This window comes from Mustela nigripes, unplaced genomic scaffold, assembly GCF_022355385.1.
Source record: "Mustela nigripes isolate SB6536 unplaced genomic scaffold, MUSNIG.SB6536 HiC_scaffold_76, whole genome shotgun sequence".
Taxonomy (NCBI): domain Eukaryota; kingdom Metazoa; phylum Chordata; class Mammalia; order Carnivora; family Mustelidae; genus Mustela; species Mustela nigripes.
The window spans coordinates 886,001-907,553 of NW_026739491.1; the positions used below are offsets into that span (position 1 = coordinate 886,001).

The 21,553-nt window shown below is 54.7% G+C and overlaps 1 protein-coding gene across 2 annotated transcripts in view; it reads left to right on the forward strand.

Annotated features, from left to right (window-relative positions):
- Positions 1 to 322: 322 nt before the first annotated feature.
- LOC132008270 (CD82 antigen-like) overlaps positions 323 to 21,553 on the forward strand; it is a 47,324-nt gene continuing 26,093 nt past the window's right edge. Inside the window, exon 1 of one of the 2 annotated variants that reach the window (XM_059386812.1) lies at positions 323 to 450. The gene's annotated coding sequence lies outside the window, so the exon portion shown is untranslated. Of the gene's footprint in view, positions 451 to 4,214; positions 4,237 to 21,553 lie in introns of those variants that run through there. The other variant, XM_059386813.1, reaches the window with a different exon arrangement.

Here is a 21,553-nt window from a genome sequence, read left to right on the forward strand (position 1 = left end):
CGAGCGCGACCCGGGTAGGGGTAGGAGCCGGGATCCGGCCTTGAGGGGCCGGGTGGCAGCCGCGGCGCAGAGTACCTATCTGAGGAGGCGTGGCGAGGAGGCGGGCACAGGGGCAGGCCTGGCGGGTGAATTAGGGAGGCCACAACGAGCGGGGCGGGGCAAGAGGAGCCCCTCCCACCCCCAGGCCGGGGGCGGGGCTTACGGGTATCTCCTAGGGAGGCCTGGTGGGCGGAGCCGGGTACGGCTTGGAGGCAGCAACATTCCGGCAGGGCAGGGGGGCGTGCCCAGGGCGTGTCATCCGGGGGCGGGGCCTGCTCCAGTCCCTGCGTTCCCCGACGGTCGCCAGGAGAACTGCAGAGTGACTGAGCTCAGAGCTGCGCAGTCGGACGCGGGTGGGCGCGAGCGGGCGACGCCGGGCTTGCAGCGCCGAGCAGAAAGCAAAGCCAGAAGGTGAGAGGGGCAGGGGGGAGGCCGGCCGGACCAACAGCAGCAAAGTTAGTTTTCGTCTCCACTTCCAGAGCCCGCCTGGGCGGCTTTCTCGGAGCAAGTGACAGCAGCAGCTGGTGGGTGAAAAGGAGCCTAAGTCCCCGAGTCCTGACCCCCAGTTTTCCGGCTGTGTCGTCTACCAGCTGTGTGGCCCCGGCCCCGGCCCCGACTCCCCCACCCTGCTCTGGGCTTCTTGGATTCCGTAAACGGAGTAGGTTGAACCAGGTGAACTCCATGCTCCGGTTGCCCTTTCTCACGAAAGCCCTGGAAAGCGAGGGCTGGCAGGTGAGAGCGGACTGCAGTTCAGTCGCCGGTGTTCACAGCGTGCTGGCTGGTTCTCCCTGCCCGGTGGCGCTGGGCCAAGGGAACGTTCCCCTAGAGTTAAGCGAACTACTTTAAAGTTCACACTAGTTTCTCCGATGGGGCTTGAACCCACAAGCCCCGGGGAAGCAGGGTAAAGCAAGGAAATGTCAGTTTCGCCTTCCCCCTAACACTGAGATCCCAGTAACACTTCAGACCACATCCTCAGCAGGGGCTTTTGTCCCCTTCCTGGGGCATTTCCAGGTGACCTGGCCTGGGAGGCCGTGGTTGGAAACCAGGGGACAAGTTCTTGGTGGGGTGGGGAGAGAAGGGGAAAACCCCGACAAACTTTGGGTCCAGAGTCAACCCTGGGGCCCGGGGCTCTTGCTGCATGCTCAGGGTTAGTTCACTGGCCTGGAGGTTTCTGTTCCTGGTGCTAGTGTGTGCTCTGTGCCAGGGCCATTGTAGCTAGGCAGCCTCATTCAGTGGGCACGATCTGAAGCTCTGGGACCAAACTGATTAGGATTGCACTTCCCTCCAAGCTTCAGTTTCTGCGTCTGTAAAATGGGAGTCCTGGCAGAATCCAAGGGCAGTGGCGAGGACTAAACAGAGTAATTCATATACAGTGTTTAGCAAGGCGTCAGGCACCCAGTCAGCCCTCGCTATATGACAGCTGCTCTGAGGCAGGCAGGCAGGTGATGGACTGGCTTCCTGCCTGGGAATGAGCCTGTTTTTGGAGAGCAGGCTGCAGCCATTCTTGACCCTGTGAGTGCCAGAAATTGCCACCTGCCACCTGCATCACTTTGTCCATTTCACATTTGGGGAGTGTGTCATCTGGACCAAAAAGTGGCTGAGTTTTCTGTCATAGCGCTTGGGGCTGGTGGTTGTCCAGTTACAATGTTTACTGAGCACCTACTATATATGAAATGGAGCTAGGGGATACAGAGAAGACCTAGACAGACCTGGGCTCTGCCCTCATTTGGGGCTCCTGACAGTCAGGCTCCACCATGCCCCTGCTGGGGAAGATAACACACACCCAGAGCCTGGAGCCAGATGAGATTTCATGGGTTTGCGCTGCTCTGGTGTCTGGAGCCCAGCTATTCCACTGAACACTTGTCTTGGGTTGAAGGTGAGGGTCAATGTGGGCACTTGTTAACCTGTTCAGTCAAGGCTGGGCACCGAAGGAGACCGGGGGTGCTGCATGTCGGTTCCCGGAATGTCCTGGGGAGATGAACCCTGGAACACTCTGGAACCAGCTAGAAAGTAGTATGGGACAGAGTGTGACTGAAGCCTGCTCTATAGGGAGGAGACTGTGTGTGCCTTTCAGAGGGGAAGGTGCTTAGAAGCAGTGAGATCCTAGAGAAACCAGGGCAGAGGGTGAGGAGCTCCTGGGCTCCCAGGAGCCAGTCCTGATTGGGCTTGGATCAGCTTGGGGCCTCAGTCTCCCCTGTCCAAGCATGTGAACAGCTCAAGATTAGAGTGTGGTATTGTGGGGGAGGAAGAGGGTCACTAAGTGGGATCCATGGTGGGGGATAGGGGGGTAGGGGGTTGGGGAACGAGAAGATGTTCATTTCAAAGAGTACTTAGGAAGCAAATACTAGAAGTGCCCCCCACTCCCGTCCAGCCCACATGACGCATGACAAAGGATGACACACTGCCTCTATCCTCAGTTGCTTACTGCCTGGGAAGGGATACCAGTGACCCTGACAGGAGATCAATGAAAAAAGTATTACAGGGAACTTTCATGGAAGAGGTGGATTTGGAGTGGGTCTTAAGAATTGGGAAGGTTTCCCCTGCTGCAGTGACAGTTTTGGGCATTGGGCAGAGGAAAACACCTAGGCAAAAGCGGGAGGTCACCGTGTTCAGGGACTTTTTAAGAAACTGCTAGTTTGATCAGTCTGGCCAAAGAATTGGGACTCAGCAGGGCTGTGAAGGGGGGAATGGTAAGTTGGATTAACTCATGGAGGGCCTTCAATGCCAAGGTGAGATGTTTGGATCTGATTTGCAGAAAGTGAGAGCCACTGAAGGTTGTTGAACCGGGGAGTGACGTATTCAGAGGGGCGCTTTAGGAAACCAGTTTGCCAGATGTGCTGGGGTGAGGGACTCAGTGGTCAAGGGAGAAGGATCGCAGGCCTGTGGTGATGGGGAAGGAGGGAGGGACTTGCGGGCTTTTGGGGTGTCTGCTGCTAGGAGTGAAGGAAGAGGTGACATCAGAGGGGTGGGTGGAGAGCCAGGGTGACTAGGGGATGTGTGCCCTGTTTTTTTTCGTATTCCTCCACCCAGCCTTGACCCTAGTGTCTAGCAGGGGCTCAGAGGTGCTGGGGAGGGTGAGGCATGCTTTGGAGTGATAGGGAGGGAAGCTGCCCAGTAGGCCCAGTATTTGCCTGTGAGGAGGCCAACCACAGGCTCAGGGCCTCTGTCCCAGGCCCTACGGGGCGAGAGGTTGTGGGGGGGACATCTGGGCAAGTGGTGGGAGCTTGCACCAGCCAGAAGTGGGTTTGAGAGCAGCGTAGATGGGGAGAAGTGCCTGGGGCTCTCCCCTTCCTGGCTACAGTCCAGGGAGGGCTGGGGTGAATGGTCAGGCGGTGGGGACACCAATTTCCCACGTGTGGGGGTGTGGGTTTTGGTTGGCTCTTCTCAAGTTTCTGCCAAGTGGGGCAGTCCCGTCTCTCTCTCTTCCCTTCTCTCCTCTCTCTCTCTCTCTCTTTCTCTCAGCCTCAGACTTTTGAGCCACTGCCTAGCTCTCCCTCCCCCCAATACCTCCCGAGCCTGAGGACCCAACCCTGTTCCACCTGAACACCAGACAGCCCCCTCCTGGCCTGAGGCTGAGCAGACCCAAGCCTCGAACATTCCCGTGGATTTGGAGAATCTGGGGCCAGCTGGCACCCCCTGGTTTGGGCGTGGCCCTGACCCTTTACTCCAGACCGTTATAACCACTTCTTCCACCCCAGGGGAAGCTGAGAGGAGGCGGTTAGGGTTTAATCAAGAGCATCAAACAGTCAGGAGTTGGCTCAGCAAGAGCCTGGGCCCCTCTGTGGGACAGGATGGGGCCAGGGCTGGGGGGCCTGTTTCATCTCAGCAGGAGCTGCTCTGCCCACCGGCTTCCCCTCCTCTAAGCCTGGATCCGAGGAGCCAGGAGGGAAGCCCAGAGGTAAACACAGTGAGCCCTGTGGTATGTGTTGCTTCCCCCCTCCCCACACCCCATCCCGATGTGGCCTGTGAGGAGGCCAACCACAGGCTCAGGGCCTCTGTCACAGGCCCACTTGGTGTCTGGGGGCTGGCTGGTTCCTGACTCACCCCTGGGGTTCCCCCTACACGTTGGTTTTCCTATCAGCAGCTGATTCACTCTGTGCTGACACAGAGAAGCAGCTGAGCGGGAGAGAAGAGGCCTTGGGTTCTGGTTCTTGGAATTAGTTCCGGCTCCTTTGTTTATAGGTTGTGTGACCTCGGGTAAGTTCCTTCTCCTCTCTGGGCTTCCCTTCTCTGTGGTGCTTCGTTCCTTCCCTTGGCCTTTTAGGAAGTTCTGGGGCCTGGAATCTGTTGTTTGTAAAGTGGAGCCCATGTGAACACATGCACGCGCGCGCGCGCGCACACACACACACACACACACACACACACACACACACACCCCGGGGTGAACTGCGTGATTCCTCTCACACAGGCAAGAATTGAGACCACCTCCTTCCCTTACCCTTGCTTACTGCACCTGAAGCCGCCTTACCTACCTTCTGCCTGTCTGCCGGATCAGGGAGATGGTAGAGCATGGCGAGAACGGGACTCTGGAGCTAGAATCTTGGTTCTGTCCTTCCCAGCTTTGTGACCCTCTCTGAGCCTCAGTTTCTGAATCTGTGAATTGGGTAACGGGAGCAGCCTCATAGGATGACATGAGCATAGAACAAAAAGTGCATTCCCCGGGGCATGTGCCTCCCCAGTGCAACCCCAGGCTTTCTGAGGGCAAGGAGGTCTGAACGTGGATGGCAGCTTTTTTCTAAACCCTTCCTTTCTCTCCCCCTTCCTCTGTGCTTGTCTGCACTGAGTACTTTACTCTCCCGCTGCTCTTTGGTGGCATATGGAGTGACTCCATGAACCCTCTCAGGCAGGGATTGCCCTGTCCATCTCTGTATCCTTGATTGCTGGCACAAGACCTGGCCCACAGCAGGCTCTCAGGAAATGATGGTTGAATGCATAAGTAAGTGATTCTCCTCGGGGTGGCCCAGCAGGACCCAGCTCGGTGCCAGATCCTTGGCGACTCCTTGGCAAAGGTGGAGCTGGGAAGCCGGGTCTGGATGCCCATGCTTTGCCCTTTGGGCCTGCCCATTCTGCTCCTGGAACCTGGGACCAGGGAGGCGAGAATGGTTTGGCTGGCCTGGGACTGCTTCGGTCAGGGCTTCAGCTTCCCTTGTGAGGCCTGGCCTTTCCCCTCCTGAGAGGGGAACAGCTCGACTTCCTCTGGCTCCAGCCTGGTGAAGGGTCTCTGGCTTAGTTCGTGTTATTTGTGGAAGGTGCTACTGTCCTGTGAGGGCACAGGCTCCAGGCTGGGGGAATGGGAAATTGCCCTGTGGGAGGCCCCTCCCTGACAGTCTCTTTGCAGGCCACTAGGTGTGTCACTCTGGGAGGCCCCTCACTGTCCCTTCTGCCTTCATTCCCCACAGTGGGGGTTTCTGACTCTACTTTGGGCCCTGTGCCTGACTTTTTTTGTTGTGCTGAGGGGGGGTATCCTGGAAAGAAGTGGTTGTTTCTGAACCTAGGCTTCTAGAACCAATGTAGGAAAGTGGAAGAAGCACTGGAAGTCTGGGTTCACATCCTGGATCTGATGGGAAGTTGCAGGGTGACTTTGTCTAGGGAGGTGAGCCTCTAGGTTGGTTTTCTTTCTTTCTTTTTTAAGATTTTATTTATTTATTTGACAGATTGCAAGTAGGCAGAGAGGCAGGCAGAGAGAGGAGGAAGCAGGCTCTCCACAGAGCAGAGATCCCAATGAGGGGCTCCATCCCAGGACCCTGGGATCATGACCTGAGCCGAAGGCAGAGGCTTAACCCACTGAGCCACCCAGGCGCCCCTAGGTTGGTTTTCTTCTTCAGGCGGTCAGTGCTCCAGAAGCTGGCCTGGGGACCAGCTGGGGTTGGCCTAAGTTGGGAAGGAACCACAAGTGATGTCCCAAACCTAACTGCCTAAAGGTGATTCTTGCCTCTGCTACTTGCCTGCTGGGTGAGACCTTGGGCAAGTGTCTTAGCCCGTCTGTGCATCCATTTTGGCATCTACAATAGGGATCATAATAGTGTTTACCTCATAGGCCTATTGAGAATGATGTGATTTTTTTTTAAGATTTTATTTATTTATTTGACAGAGAGAGACACAGTGAGCGAGGGAACATAAGCAGGGGGAGTGGAAAAGGGACAGGGAGCCCGATGCGGGGCTCAATTCCAGGACCCTGGGATCATGATCAGAGCTGACGCCAGACACTTAACAACTGAGTCACTCAGGCACCCCAAGAATGATGTGAATTAATATACATGAAGCACTTATGACATGTGCTTGGCACATGGTGAGTGCTACATACATACGTATTTCAGCTGGTTTTGGTAATGCTGCTATTATTAAGAGGAAGCAGAATTTCAGTCCTTGGGGGGTGAGTCTTTGGGGAAAAGCTTGGTGAATAGCCTGAGAGTGGGGATCAGGAGACCCTAGCCTGTCCTTTACTTGCCTTGTGACCTTGAAAAAGTCACAGCCTTTCTTGGGCTGCAGAACTAGAAACTGTTATCCTGTATTTGCTGCAATTGACTTTTGTAAATGAGGCACACGTGACGTCACAGCTGGCAGTCTCAGGGATTTATTCCGAAAGAGGACTCTGGGTGCCCAGTCCATTCTCCTGCACACCAAGACAGACAGCCAATGTAGGTGGGCAGGTCCTAGTTCCCCCATGGGGGCTCTGTAGACACAGAATAGCAGAGCTTCCCCCACCCCACAACTGTACTCCAGGCTGAAAAGTAGATGAATAAGTACGTTTAAATACACAATAATGGGATTATACAGATCAGATTGCAGACCTTTATTTTTTCCTCCTTCCTCAATTTTCTGAATCTCCTGCAATGATTCCATAGTCTGATGCTCACGAAAGAAGGAATGGACTTATACAGTAAAGTTATGGAGAAACTTACGATACATATTTAAACAGAAAGATATTATTTGAATTTGGGATCACAGTCTGGTTTTTGTTGTTGATCAATCATATTTGTTCCCAAAGGGATTGGGTGTTGGTTTGATGTATCAATTGCCATGCCTTTTATCAAAAGACGGAGGGAGTGTCTGTGGAAGCAGTGGCTACGTCCACTGGCCTCAGAGCCTGGGAGACGAGTTGGATATATTTGGGAATGTCATCCTAACTTCCATCCCCGGGGAATACACCCTGAACGCTGCCTGCCTAGAAAGCTTTCTACAGTCCTTGACACCAGAGGGCTTAATTTCCTCTTGTAGAGAATAGAGATGATAATAATCTCTCATTCGGGGCCGCGCTACAAGGATTGAAGGATCTTAACATATGTTGAGGTTTTAGAGAGACCCCCTTCTTCTGAATTTGGAACCAAATGGAAACATGACAGAGATGGGGCTCCGACAGGAAGCATCAACACTGAGAAGGCTGGCCGGAGAACACAGCTTTAGATCCGGGGCCCAGAGGGCTTTCCAACCGTCTGCCGTCGAACTGGCAGAGTTACGTGTCCGGTCACAAGCAGCGCTGGACAGGGGCCAGCCTCCCTGCAGGAACAGGTGGTAGGAGCGGAGGGCAGCCAGGATGGAAGGCTGCATGCCCCGCCGAGCATGCCCAGTGTGTTTTTGAGACGAGCCAATCACAGAAGCCTCTGTTGGGGTCCAGGAAGTAAGGGAGGAGGCGGAGCGAGACTAGAGGTGTTCTCCTGGTAGAGGTCCCTCCTTAGGGAAACAAGTGGAGAGGACAATATGCGTTCCACTGATAAGTAGAAGGCACTTGGAATGATGTCAGGTAAGCAGTAAGCACTCAATACATGTTGATTTGTCATTGCTAATAATAATGGTAACAATGAATAATTCTACTGGGGTCGGAAAATCACTTTCACAGTCACTGGTTTAGGAGATGGTTTATTGGAATGTTGTTGCCGTGGGACCCGGTGAGATGCTATGGTGTGTAGAGGAAATAAGTCAGTGGGGCTGTGGGAGGATTGGTTTGTCTGAGGTCCTGCGTGAGTGAGTGGGCGGCTCGTCCTTGGGTCCCTGTGGGTCACGTCGACAGCTCACCTCCCCGACCTTTCCTGACCACACAGCGGGGGAGTAATGGAGGCAGGCAGGATGTGTGGGTCTACTTGCGCTGAACATTTAGAGGCTGGGCAAGGCCCCCTGATCCCCTTCCTCTCTGCCCACGCCCTCTCCTGCCCTCTTTTGCCGCGACACTGTGACACTGTGGAGCGTGCTTTTCAAACCCTGCGTGTCAGAAGTCCCCTGGGGGCATGTAGGGGACCTAGATGTGGGCCAGCTCGTCCTCCCAGCATCTGCTCACCTTTGGGCAAGTTTCTCAACCGCCCAGAACCTTGGTTTCCTTATCCGTGAACTGGGGAATGATAGTGGGACCTCTCCCGTGGCTTGCCCGCGGCGGGGGTGTGGGGGGGCGGGTTACATGAGGTAATGGGTATGGGTGAAACACTTAGCAGCGGGCCCAACACAGGAAGCCCCCTCAGTAAAAGCCAGAGAATGGCACATGAAGGCTGCGCCTACCACTGCTATGGAGAAATAAAGAGTCCTTCTCCCCTGCACAGATCTGACTTTTTTTTTTTTTTTTTTTTTTTAAGATTTTACCTATTTATTTGAGAGAGAGAGAGAAAGCATGAGAAGGGGGAGAGTCAGAGGGAGAAGCAGACTCCCTGCCGAACAGGGAGCCTGATGCGGGACTCTATCCCAGGACTCCAGGATCATGACCTGGGCCAAAGGTAGTCGCTCAACCAACTGAGCCACCCTTTGGGTACAAGGGACTCCAGGTGCCCCAGATCTGACTCTTAAAAAAATATATGTGCTACAGAATTTAAGCAAACCTATTCTCCCTTAGCTTCCACTTACAGTCCTAATCTTGTGCACTGGGATGACGTCCACATGGAATGTGGACATTCCCTGGGAGAGGCCATGTCCCCCTTGTAGCAGAGGCCACCCAGACCGGTGGTTCTGAGGTAGGAAGGCTAGCTCTCTCAACTGTTTAGAAACGTCTTCTCCATCCGAACCAAATGGGCAGACACACACACACGCACAAACTTTATAATTACTGACAAAATTTTTTTGTGTGGAAAACCTTAGAGGTTAAGGGATAGATGTAAAGGAGGCAAGAACCATTCAGAAATAAGTACTGGGAACAGTTTGATGTACACACAGACACACACTCACAGACACACACACACACACACACACACACACACACAGTTGGGATTATACCATACGAACCACTTCCTCTGCCGCCACGGTGGGTTAACATAGTAAAGGGAGGATTGTTCCATGTTATTCAATATTCTTCCTCAGCACGTTTCCCAGCCCCATAGTATCACACTGTGTGGATCCACCATGACCCAGTTTCGCATTCTCCTACTGTTACACGTTTCGGCCATTTTGAGTTTTTCATTAGCTCCCAGGTCGCTAGAGTGACTGCCTTGTCCATACATATATCTTGTGCTCACATCTAATACTCTCCACAGAGTAGACTCCTAGAAGTGGCTTTCTAGCCAGCTGGTTTTTAAACTTGGAGTCTGAGGGACCAGTTCTCAGGGAAAAATCCTTTCCTCCATACCCACCAGAATGTATCCCCAAACTTAGCTCTAGCCCCACTAGGGAGAGAGGGTGTTGTGTCCCTAGGAGCTAGGTAGCAAGCACATAGAAGGAAAGGGGCCAGTGCTTGGGATCTGTGTTGGGGGGAGGCGGGTAAGAGACAGAAGGAAAAAGACAGATATGGGGAGCTGTTCCTCTTCAACTAGAGTCTGAATCTGACTTTTGACCCTCCTCCTGTCTCCTTTCCAGGAGCCTGTGGTGTCATTAACTAATTATGAGATCTCTTTAGTATTTAATGACCTTTCTCCATGGTGACTCCTTCCTTCTCAGCAGTCTTCTGGGAGCCAGGGAATGAGAAGATGAGTCTGTGGGAGGAAGTTTGTCTGGAGTAGGAGGTGGGTCATTGGGGGGGGGGGCAGTGGTTCCCAAACTCTGACATATGGCAGAATCTCCTGGAGGGTTTGTTAATGCATGGTTCATGCCCCTAAGTCTTCTGATTCCATTGGTCAGAAGGACCAATGGAGTTGTAGGGGGCAGCCCAGGAAAGCAGATGGCTAATAGGTTTCTAGGAGATGCTGTTGCTGCTGGTCTGGGAACTACAATTGGAGAACCAATGGAGTCGTAGAATGGGCCACTGGAGGCTCTGTGGAGAATCTTAGCTCCCAGTAGGAACCGTTTGGTCCCACCTGGTAAAGGCTTGCATGAGGCCGAAACTCACCTTCCCCCTGCCTCCACCTCGTCAGCTTTTCCAGGATGTGCAATTATATATTTATGTGCAAGAGGATAAGATGCTTATCACCATCCCCATTTTGTAGGAAGGAGAACTAAGGCTCTGACAGGGAACCTAATATGTCCAAGTTAGCCCTGAAAGCCATCGGAAGCACTACAGAAACCCCAGCCTTGTCACCTCTCCGTGCTCCCCCTCAACAACACTCCCCACCCCAAACTGTATCATATACTCTGGGCTTCCATCATGTGGGTCCGGTGCGGGGGCAGAGGTGCATTCCGTGAACACTGAGGGGGACCCAGAGGGCCCCAGGTGAGGGGGCTGGGGGAGGGAGGGTCCCCCACACTGTCTCTGAACCAGGGTCTTGCTCTGCTTTTTATTCCCCCCCACCACCTACTAGCCATTCAGTAACGTGCCCTTCTAAGATCTAATGTTTTCAGCCCATTTATATTCCCAGTTATTGTTCGGGGCATTTTTCTGGGAGGCCAGGGAAACGTGTGCCTAAGCCTGGCTGTGGTCAGGCAGGCACAGCAGAGGAAGAGGAGAGAGCCCTCCTCTGTTGGGAAGCTAAGATGTGCCAGGCCCTACCCTGGGCACTTTGCAGCCGTGGTGTCAGTGACCGAGTGGCCCCTATTTTACAGATGAGGACGTGGAGGGTCCCAGGGCTGTAGCAACGTGCCCAAAGCCACAGCTGCAGGGCTCAGAGCTGGGCTTCCGTTCCCAGATTCCCTGGTCTAGAGTGGCAGCAGGTCCTGGACCGAAGGAGCTAAGGGTTGGTGGGGGTGGGCTGCACCCATCAAAGAGGGTCCGTCGGAGGGGTATGGCTACTCTGGGACTCGTAGTCTGGCTGGGGGAGGGCCCTGGTCTACCCATCTGGAGAACCAGGTCACACAGTGCTGTGCTGCCACCTGGCTGTGTGACCTTGGGGAAGTCACTCCCCTCCTCGGGGTGTCAGAGTTCTTATTTCTGCTAATGATACCTTATGCTTTATAGCTTTTAGCCATGGACATTTTCTCACGTACTTCTTCCCCACAGGCCTCCCCACACCTTGTGAAGCAGGCAGCAAGGGTGTTATTTCTGAGCCCATTTTACAGATAATGACAGGCTATGGGTGACATGCCTGGGATCTGACAGCTAAAGAGGTGCTGGAGCCAGGACTGGAATCCCTCTTACCTTTTCTCCCTGTCCTGAGCCTGGCCCATCGCCCCCAAGCTGCCTCCTTACAGAGGAAGGGGACCTCTAGCCTCCTCTCTATTCTCAGCCTCTGCTTTGGAGGTCCCAGGGCCTGGTAGATTTGGGGTGCAAGGGTCTCCAGAAAGGGACTGCACCGGGATCCTTGCTTTGGCCCAGGAACCTGTGGAGGGAAGATAGGGTGGTTCCGGCCATCCCTGTTATAGGCTCCTGCCTGGGCATTTGGGGCCCCTGGTGGTGATGGGCCCCAAATGCCCAGGGAGTGGGGTTCAGGCCCGGCTATGCCTCCTCCCTAACCCCCGTCTTCCCCTCTGGATTGTGTCTGCCCTCCTGTACTCCTGAACAGTACAGAATTTTCCAGACTCCCAGACCGAGGTGCCTGGGCCCCATAGCTCCGTCTGAATGCCTTCACCTCCTCCCCTGTCCCCTGACCTGAGTCTTCCTCATTCTCTGAGGCCCGGCTCTGGCCACCGTCTTCCCTGGGGCCAGCCGTGGCACCTGGCCAAGCCAACTCAGCTTTCTCAGGGTCTGTCCATTGGGTGAGCTAGTTAACAAGCCCCCAGAGTAGAGGCTGTGGCTGCTGTGGGTCTGAGCCCCCCAAAGGTCTGCCTGGCTGGTAGGGCTCAGGGTGCTGGGTCTGTGTGTACTGGGGGCGCCTGACCCCTTCAGGGTCAGCCTCAGACCTGTGGCTTTCACACTTCGTGATCTCGAGCAAGTCCCCTGTCTTCTCTGTCCTCTGGCTTCCATCTCCTAAAAATAAGAACACAACTTTCCTCACTGACCACTTGCAAGCCTTGCATGAGATAAGCGTGCAAAACATCAACCTCTGACGTCTGGTGGGTTCCAGGCACTCAGGAAATGCCTGTCCCTCCCTCCCCTGCAATCAGCTCAGGCTTCATTCTGCCTCCACCCACCTGACACCCTAGAGCAGGTGTCTGGCTGGGCTTTGGTCTAAGGCTTGCAGTTATATCTGCTCTAGCCTGGGTGGTGTTCTAGACTGATAAAAGGGGACAGATTGGGCAGAAGGACAGAATCAGCTGCAAACAAATGTGTTTAAACAGGCTCTGCTGGTTCCAAGTTGTGACCCCAGGCACAGTACCTCCCTGAGCCTCAGTTTCCCAATCTGTAGAAGGGGGATACTCCTACCTTCTCTGTTCTTAGGATCCCAGTAGAGGTGGGGTAGGGGTAGGAATCCCAGTGGCCTGAAGCCCAAAGCTGCCTCCCAGGAGCCTTGAGTCCAGCCTGCCGTGGCTGATTTATTTGTTTGCTTTCCTACTGCATCACAAACAGTCCCTTCTCTCTCTGGCCACCTGGAGGCTCACCAGGCCATTAAGCCCTTGGCTCTGGTGCTGGTATGCTGGGCCGCCTGGGGGAAACAGCATGCCTGGGGTGGGGGGCCAGGCCTGAGGCCCTGCCTAACTGCCTGAGACCAAGGTAGTGTCACTGCAGGTCTTTATGCTGAGAACTCTTGGAATGCCAGGGGCCCCTAGGGACAGAGACCCTTTCCTGTAGTGCCAAGCACCTTTCCTTTCCATTTCTGTCCATCTGTCTATATACCCCTCCTCCTAGTTCCCTGTGGCCTGGAACCTTCTCCCGGTGATAATAATCACATGCTTCCCTTCCTTGTGCTAGAGCATTTTGATTTCTCAAATCTCCTACCTCCCTGTAAGGTAGGAACGAACTGTTGTTAGCCCAGAGAGAGAAGGGGGCTTGCCAAGGCCCATGGCGGGGACTCGTGACCTTTCCACCCACACCTATTCCCCACCTCTTGGCCGTGCTCACATTCTTGGCTAAATTTTGCCTTGCAGTGGCATGCCCCAGCATGGGAGTGGGAAGCAGGTTGAGAGGAGGTGGAAATGGCAGAGCCCTAGGTCTCCAGGGTGAACGGTCCTAGATTCTGGCCCCAGGAGCTCTGGAAGCTGGCATAGGGCCTGCCCCGTTGCACAGAGAGGGAAACTAAGGTTTAGGAAAGGGCAGTGATTATGGGGTAGAGCAAGCTGGGCTCGGTTACTCTCTTCTTCTGCCTCCTAAGGACCCTGGGGACTCAAGTTAGGGGACCCCACGGGGCTGTTTGGGACCTGGGTGCTCATTTGGGCTGAGCTGCTGCTGGCTGAGATCAAGTCCTCTGCCTCCGTCGGCAATCTGAGGGGTCCATGAGTGGCTCCAGTGCTCCTTTGGGTGATTCAGACCCAGCCTGCTCAGAAGGGGTTATCAGAGGGGGGCAGTTTCCACCCAGGGCTCTGCCTGGTGCTCCCAGAATCTGGGGGAGGCCAAGGCTGTGGAGAATGTGCTGGGGAGGGGATGGGCCATTGTTGATGACTGGTTGTGGGGAGGACAGTGTGGGTAAGAATGGGAGGGTGCAGTCTCTCAGGGGGGCCACAGGGAAGGCAGGCTCTCCTGGCTATGGAAGAAGGCGAGGGGTGAGCAAGGGGGAGGCGGAGCTGGGCTGGCTCCCAGGGCCAGATCCTGTCTAGGTGAGCAGGGCCTGCATTCCTGGGTGGCTTTTGCCTTAGGCTCCTCTGGGGGCTTCCTGTGCAGACCTGAAAGGGCCGGAGGCCTGTGGGTTGGAGTTGGGGATGCCCAGGAGGCTCCCTTCACCTGGGATCTCTCTCTGTGTTGCCCACCCCTGTCATTCTGTCTCTCTTTCCTTATGTCTGCGTCACTGCTCTTTCCTGCCACTCTTTTTACTCCCCGCCCAACAGCAGCCTCCCACCAGTCAACCTTTGCCTGCCCTCCAAGTACCTCTGAAGCCAGAATGTCTCCAGAAGTGCCGAGACCCAAGGGCACCCTGGCTGAGGCTGCCCAGGCCTTGCTCCTGGGCAATCCCAGAGGACCCGACAGGCCTGGAGCCCTTTCTCCCTGGGGATGGAAACCTGTCAGGCTGTGCCTCAGCTGTCAGGTATCTGTGCTGCTTCAGTGTCCCCTACTTTGCCTGGGAATCCAGGCCTTGGATGCCCACAGCCAGCTGTGGAAATGGATTTCTCCAGGCCACTCCTCCCTGGAGCTTGGTGCTGGCCCTGGGGAAGGCTGGCTAGGCTGGAGCCGGGAGCCTGTGTGCTGGCCAGTTGCCATGGGACATCCTGGATGTCAGAAGCTCTCAGGATGCAAGAGGAGGAGACTTGAGAGCTGGTCTTGGACACAGGGATGAAGCCACTGGCAGAGACAGGGACGTACACAAAAGGGAAGATGCAGGTGGGGGGGAAGGACTGAAGGAGAGAGTATGAGACCCTAGAGAGCCCTGACTCAGAAAAGTCAAGTAACAGGGGCAGATAGAGCCAGACACCACGTGTCTGATGCCCACCCTGTCTGATGCCAACCCTAACTACCCATGCTGAGAGAGTTAGGGCCACCAGACAGTGCTCTGAGAGATCCTGTGCAGAAGAGTCTTCTGGGAAGGCTGCTTGGAGGAGGTGGCCTCTCAGCTGCTCGTTCTCTTTCTTCTTGAACCCAGTGCCTCTGAAGAGGATGCCGTGACTGAAGGGCCTGCCTGATGCCATGTGGGGTCCCTGATTAGAGCCCCCTTCTTCATCCGCAGTTGCCTCCCCAGGGCCCACAGTTAGCACCCACCCTCAGTCTTGGGAACCCCAGCCCTGGCCCAGAAGTTAACCCTTTATTAACCACCCGCTGCCAGGCTCTGCGATGGGTGTGCAGGCTGGCTCCTGGTGCCCCGTGTGGCTCCAGAGGTCTTCAGTGGGCTGGGCTTAGAGACTGGGCTATAGAACCCAATAAACTCAGGCTGGGCCTTGGTGAAGCTATTTTAGTACCTGACCATTTGTAAACTGGTTTCTGCGGGCCATGTCGCCTGACAGCAGAGGGACGGACTGTGGGGTTCAACTCCTAGCTTTACGATCTGTGTGACCTTGGGCAAGTCCCTTTCCCACGCTGAGCCTCACTTTCTTCACCCATTCACCCATAAACTGGAGATCAAAGCAGTCGTCCCCTCATCGGCTCATTGCAAGGATGAACCAAGCCACGTGAAGCACTTACACGATCTGACCAGTAGTCATGGCCAAAGCGCTGGCTATTGTTACTGTCCAGTACTGGACACTGTGTTCTCAAGTGACTGTCTCATTCCAGAAGGAGAGCGGAAGGCTGGGTGCTACTTGAACATGATGTTGGTGTGTAATTGCTCCCTTGCAGGGCTCTGTCCCTCCAGACAGGGCACTCCCTGAGGGCAGGGATGGGGTGCGTTCATCTGTTCCCATGTCCAGCTCAGGGCCCGCCTGGAGTGGGGATTCCATGCACTGCATGGAATATTTACTGACCCAGGCTGGCAGAGGTGGTGCCGCCGTGTAAGAGATGAGATTTGGGGGCTCAGAGAGATTCAGTAACTCCTTTGTTCCAGGTCACACAGCTAGTAGGAAGTGGAGCGGGGATTCAAACCTAGGTCTTGAAGGAAACTTGAGCCTAATCCCGTTCTATGGCCTCGTGATCTTTTTTATTTTTTGTGTGTGTTAATGTGTTAGTTGTTTATTTATCAAGACAATTCCATAACCCAATATTCATGCTTCATAGTTCAGGAACACAGGTCAGTGACAAACTTCAATTGAACTCAACCCAAAGAAATTCTTTACATTCCAAAATCACTTTGCACTCTGAAAGATACCAGCCCTCCTCATCGCCTCAAAATCTTTCATGGAATCGTAGTTTCTGTAGAAATCTGCATATGCCTTCTATGGCCTCGTGATCTTCCCGTCGCCCAGAGAAACTGCCTTTTACTTTTTCTTTTCTTTTCTTTTCTTTTCTTTTTTAAACAACAGCAGCAAAAGGTAAGAGACGAGAATGGGAAATAAGATCATGATGAGGTAAAAAAGCCAGCCCCCAGAGCTAGCTGAGGGTTCAGGAAACATATCACCTGTCACACGTGAAAACAAACACAGCCACCTGTGACTGGCCTCTTTTTATGGATGACCAGGACAAAGTCCGGAGAACTGGAGAGCTGAGCGGCTAAGAACCAGCTTGCCCATGCAGAGCCCCCAGATAGGCAGGCTTCCAGAGCAGAACATTTGGGCCAGACTTTCTCATTCTACTTTCTGCCTGAGCAGGCTGACTGAGCCCACGTGGTGAGATCAGTTGTCAACTCACCAAACCGGCTCGATCTCCAGGCCTCAGGCAGGCCCCTGGGGCACAGCCAGAGGCCCAGAGACAGAGGCTATGCCCATGTGCAGGGCAGAGGCCCTGTTCCTTAGGCCGCCCAGGCCTCTCGCCCTGCTTAATCCCTACTCTCTGGCCCATCCCTGCCCTGCTTAACCCTCACCCTCTTGCCAGGGAGTGGTAGTCATCACGGTCTGACATGGAGGCCTCCAGGCCTGGCATTCGTTAGGAGGCTAAATTAACACCCCCTGTCCCCGAGGGTTTTAGACTGTTGGTCAGGCGGTCAGCAACTTCTGGATAGTAATTGTTGTTCTTATGATCGGTAGCATATATTGGACACTTCTGGGTGCCAGGCACTTTGCAGAGACAAGCTCGTGTGCATCTTGCCATACATAATCCATTAGTAAGTCCATTTTACAGGTGGGGAAGCTGAGGTACGGTGAGGAAGTGATTGCTCAAGGCCACACAGCTGGTAAAGATGGGGCGGATTTGGCATCTTCCGGCAGGGAGAGTGGGAGGAGTGACCAAGGGGCCCAGTGTGGATTGAGCCCTACTCCGCACTAGCCTGATCGTGGTTCTTCTTCATACCTGTGCGGGCTGGTTGGGGGCGGTGGGTGCTTAGTGCCCTCATCTGCTGAGAAAGGCAGCTCCACAGTGTCTCCCCAGGTTATGGGGCCGCTCTGGGGGTGGGAAGGAAAGGTACTGTGTGATTCTTCTGTACGTCTCTGTGCAGAAGAAAGGCCCGGGGAGCCAGGGCAGGGCGGCAGGTGCACCGGGGATGGCCAAGTCTTCTGCTGTGTGTTCGGCCCTGATGGTGCTGTGTGACTTGCAGACTCTTGCTCTCGCCACCCCCTCTGAGAAATGCAGTGATCTCGAAGGTCTTCAGAGTAGATATTGCTCCTGGAGTAAAGAACCCTGGAGGGTGTTAGCTTCCGGGAAGCTGAGGTTGGAGCAGAGGTGCTGGGAGCTGCATGTGAGATTCTCTCCAGCTGGGCCCTGATGCCCAGACCCGCCTGCCTCCCCCTCGGAACAGAGGGGTCAGGCCGTGCTGAAGACCAGGCCTAAGGCAGTGGGTCTCAACACCTTAGAATCCTCTGGGAAGCTTAAAAAAAGATCCCAATGCCTAGACTGTGCCCCAGACCAACTTACTCAGGATCTCTGGGAGGGGGACCTGGGCATGAGCAGTTGTATAACTCCCAGGGTAAGTCTGACATCGCTGAGATTGGGGACCACTACTTGAAGGCAGCTGGGCTGGGAGAAGTAGGCACGTCTTGGCATTCTAGGGTTAGTGATTCCCCTGAAACCCAACGGAGGCATGTGCCTGCCCGTCTGCATCTAGGGAGAGGGCCCACAGCTCCCACCAGCTTTTCTGACACAGAGGAGATCAAAATCGATTCTTGGGAGTAAGCAGCCACCCCTTCCTGTAAACCAGCAATGTCATTTTAAGGACCAGAAACCCCCAGTTGCAGGATCTAAGTTGGTTTGTTCCATCTCCTTTAAGAATTCCTTCCTGATCTCCCCAGACACCTCCTTCCCAGTTCTTCTTTCTGCAAATGCACACCAGGTGCTGAGCATGTGCTCGACACTGCTCTAGGCTCTGGGATCTAGGGTGAATGAGACACAGACAGCCCTCACCCGAAGGAGTCAAGTTCAGACCGGGCTCTAGAGGCACTCATGAACCAGTGCGCTAACTGCAGTGAGTGGACCATGTGGCAGGTACACCCCCCTGACCCCCACCGCCCCCCATCAAGGGTGCTATTCTGACAGTCAACAGGGGAACCTCCCCACTACCCCCAAGATTCTGATGGTTGACTTGGTCGGGGCAGGGTCGGGAGCTGGGTGTTGGCAGGCTTTGATTCTACTGTGTGGCTAGAAGCTGGGCCTGCTGTGTAGATCAAGTATTCGGGGAAGTTCCCTGGGAGGAGAGAACTTGGCCCATGGGAAGGGAACGAGCCAGTGGATGGGTCTGAGGGGACCGCCAGGGCAGAGGCACTGAGCCGGTCAAGGGCCTGGGGTACTGGCATGACACAGAAGCGTGGCCTTGGAAATGAGTGTGCGTACGGGAAGCAGGGGGTGTGCCAGGGACAGAGGAGGGGCAGGGCAATGCGGGCAGGGCTGCACGGCTCCAGAAGAGCCTGGATTTTGTAGGAACTTGTGTGGCTGTATCATGGTTAGAGGATTGTATGTAGGGGAGTGACGAGGTCTGGCTTACAGCTTTCAAACCTCTTCCTGCGGTGTGGATAAGGCCTTGGGGAGGACGGAAGGGGAACTCGTGACCAGCAGGGAGCTATACTGGGCCAGGCGGGAGGTGAGATTTGGGCCGGGTGAGGTGCCGGACGGGAGGAGATGCTTTTGGGCTGCGGGGTAAGAGGGAGGAGGAAGGAGAGGGGGTGTGGATGAACAGGACTCCTACATGTCTGGTCTGGGCCAGCCCAGGGGACAGGAGAGGGAGAGGAAGGGCCATCCCCAAGGGACATCCCCTGTCCCCCGCCGGAAACCCTACGGCACTGAGACTCCTTAGTACTGGCCCCCAGGTACCCTCGAGAGCCTCTGGTTGGGCTTTTCCTAAGAGGCGCTCCGTGCAGTGTTGAGGGCTGCTAAGGGAACAATGGCTTCAGCTTGGCCATGCTTGCTGCTGGGTGAGTGGAGAGGTGAATGGCCTGATGTGCAGGTGGCTCCTGGGGAGAAGTGACCCTCCACAGGGCAGGTGACCGCAAACCCTCCTGTCCTCAACAGCGCGTCTTCTAGGACTCCGATTCTGAGGAGCCACTCCTGAAAACACTGCTCTGGCCCCAGCCCGTCCTTGGCCCGGGGAGGGCTGTCACTGGGCTGGGTCTCATCCCTTGTGTTCTGCTGGAGCAGGGGTCTGAGCCTGCATCTCCCTAATCTGGGCCCGCATGTGCCAGGCCTTCATGTAGCTCCCTTACCCCAGGCTCAGGGTTAACCCATGCTCGGGTTCTAGGATCAGGCCGGAGGGCTCCTACCCCATTCTCAGGGGAGGGACAGACCCACCCTCCTACCCTGCAGGTGCGAATTCGCAGGCACCCGCTGCAGACGAGGGGTTTTCTTGAAGGTCCCAGCTCTTCCCCAGACCCACGTCCTGTACTCAGGCTTCGGGGAAGGTGAAGGAGCCTTGGCAGCGGGTTCTGGCACTCAGAGCTGGCTCGGGTGCTCACCCCCCAGAACGCCCCTCGCCCCCACCCCTTGGATGAGGACAGGAGAGGCCTGAAAGGGCTCAGCTGTGAGTGTCAGACCCGTTTCAGGTGGCTCGAGCATATGGCAGTCCTGGTATTTTATGTGGAAGTCTCTCCTCCCTTCATGCCTCCATCTCTCCGTTCTCCTGTCCATCCGTCCCTCCTGCCAGCCTCCTCCAGCCCGCCATTCCTCTGTCTCTTCAGTCCTCTGCTCATGCCTCCATTCTTCCATCTGTCGGTCCATCATCCCTCCATCCCCCTCCCCCCACCCATTGCTGCATCCAGCCACCCATCCCATCTTTCACTAGGCAACCGTGGCTGGGAGCCTCCTTTGCTCTCATAAATAATACATAGTCTTTCCTCTCGAAGTATCACAGGTTCACAGGGAAGATGGGACAATTTACGCAGAGAATTACTGTATAGCATCAGACACGAGGACAGTAACCTCCGTTTATGGAAAGCCTACCCCATGCCAGGCATTTCATCCACATTATCTAATGTAATCTCCGGGCAGAGCTTCCGAATAGGTTTTCTTTTCCTCCTTTCACAGCTGAGTTAGGTGAAGCTCAGAGAGGGTAAGTCGTTTGTCCGAGATCACACAGCTAGGAGGTGAGAGAATGACATTCATACCCAGGCAGCCCAACGCCCTAGCCTGATCTGAGAACTGATCCAGTATCCAAAGCTACTGTAAGGAAGCGGAGAGGGAGTGTGGCTAACCAGCATGCCTGTGGGCAGGGCCAGGGTGATGGGGATGAGGCTGGCTGGAAAAGGAGGCTTCCTGGAGGTGATCTCTGAAGTCAGTCCCGAGGGATGAGTAGGAGTTAGTAAAATACCAGCGCAGTCATTTCATTGTACGAATTGATTTGGCGTTAAATTATATATTTGGTCAATTTAAATTGTAGCTGCTTAGAAACGATCAATTTCCCTACTGTAAAGCATAACATAAAATCAGGACCTCCTTCCTACTGCTCAGACGGCTGCCAGCGGCTGCTCTGGAATTTTCCACTCAGATATGCATGCGTGTCATTCCCTTGTGTTGTTGGCGGTCCATATAGCTCGCAGGAAAGTACAGGCTGACCCTCCGGTGTTTACAGAAAGTGTATACCCGGAAGCGTAACGTGGGGAGACATTTCTTTTGTTTAATTTCGTCTGCGGATGAAACCCTCCACCCTGACTGGTTCCACAAGTACTGAGAAGGGTCTGCCCGACCCCCTGCCCACTGCACCCTGTCCGTACCAGCTACCGACCTTCCTCTGTTCATAGTGGCGGGTTCCGTTAGGTGAGGGGACAGGTGAGGTTTCGACAGGTGAGGGGATCAAAGACCTTCCCTCTCATGTGCTGGCGAGCCAGCGTTTGAATCCTTATCCGGGGGTCTTCTGTCTTCTCTCTCCCAACTGCAATTCTTTACATTCAATTCTTGCCACCAGATTGCTCACCCCCCAAGATCTCAAGCTAACAGCGGTCCTGACCCTTGCTGCCTCTTACAGACGTGTGGGTGTACGTCATCGGATCCCCTGCACTGTGGGCTGGCAGACTTGTTCCAGAACAGGCCAGGGAGTAAATGTTCCAGGCTTTGTGGGTCCAGTGGCCTCTATCGTGATGTCCACTCTGCCACCTCAATGCCAGAGCAGCCAGGGACAAGACCTAAGCTGGGGAGAGCATGGCTAACTTCAGATAGGGCCATTAAAATGTGAATTTCTTGGGCTAAAAAATAGATTTTTTTCAACTGTTTAAAAATGTAAAATCTGTTCTTAGCTCACAAGATGTACAAAAAGTAGGTGGCAGGTTG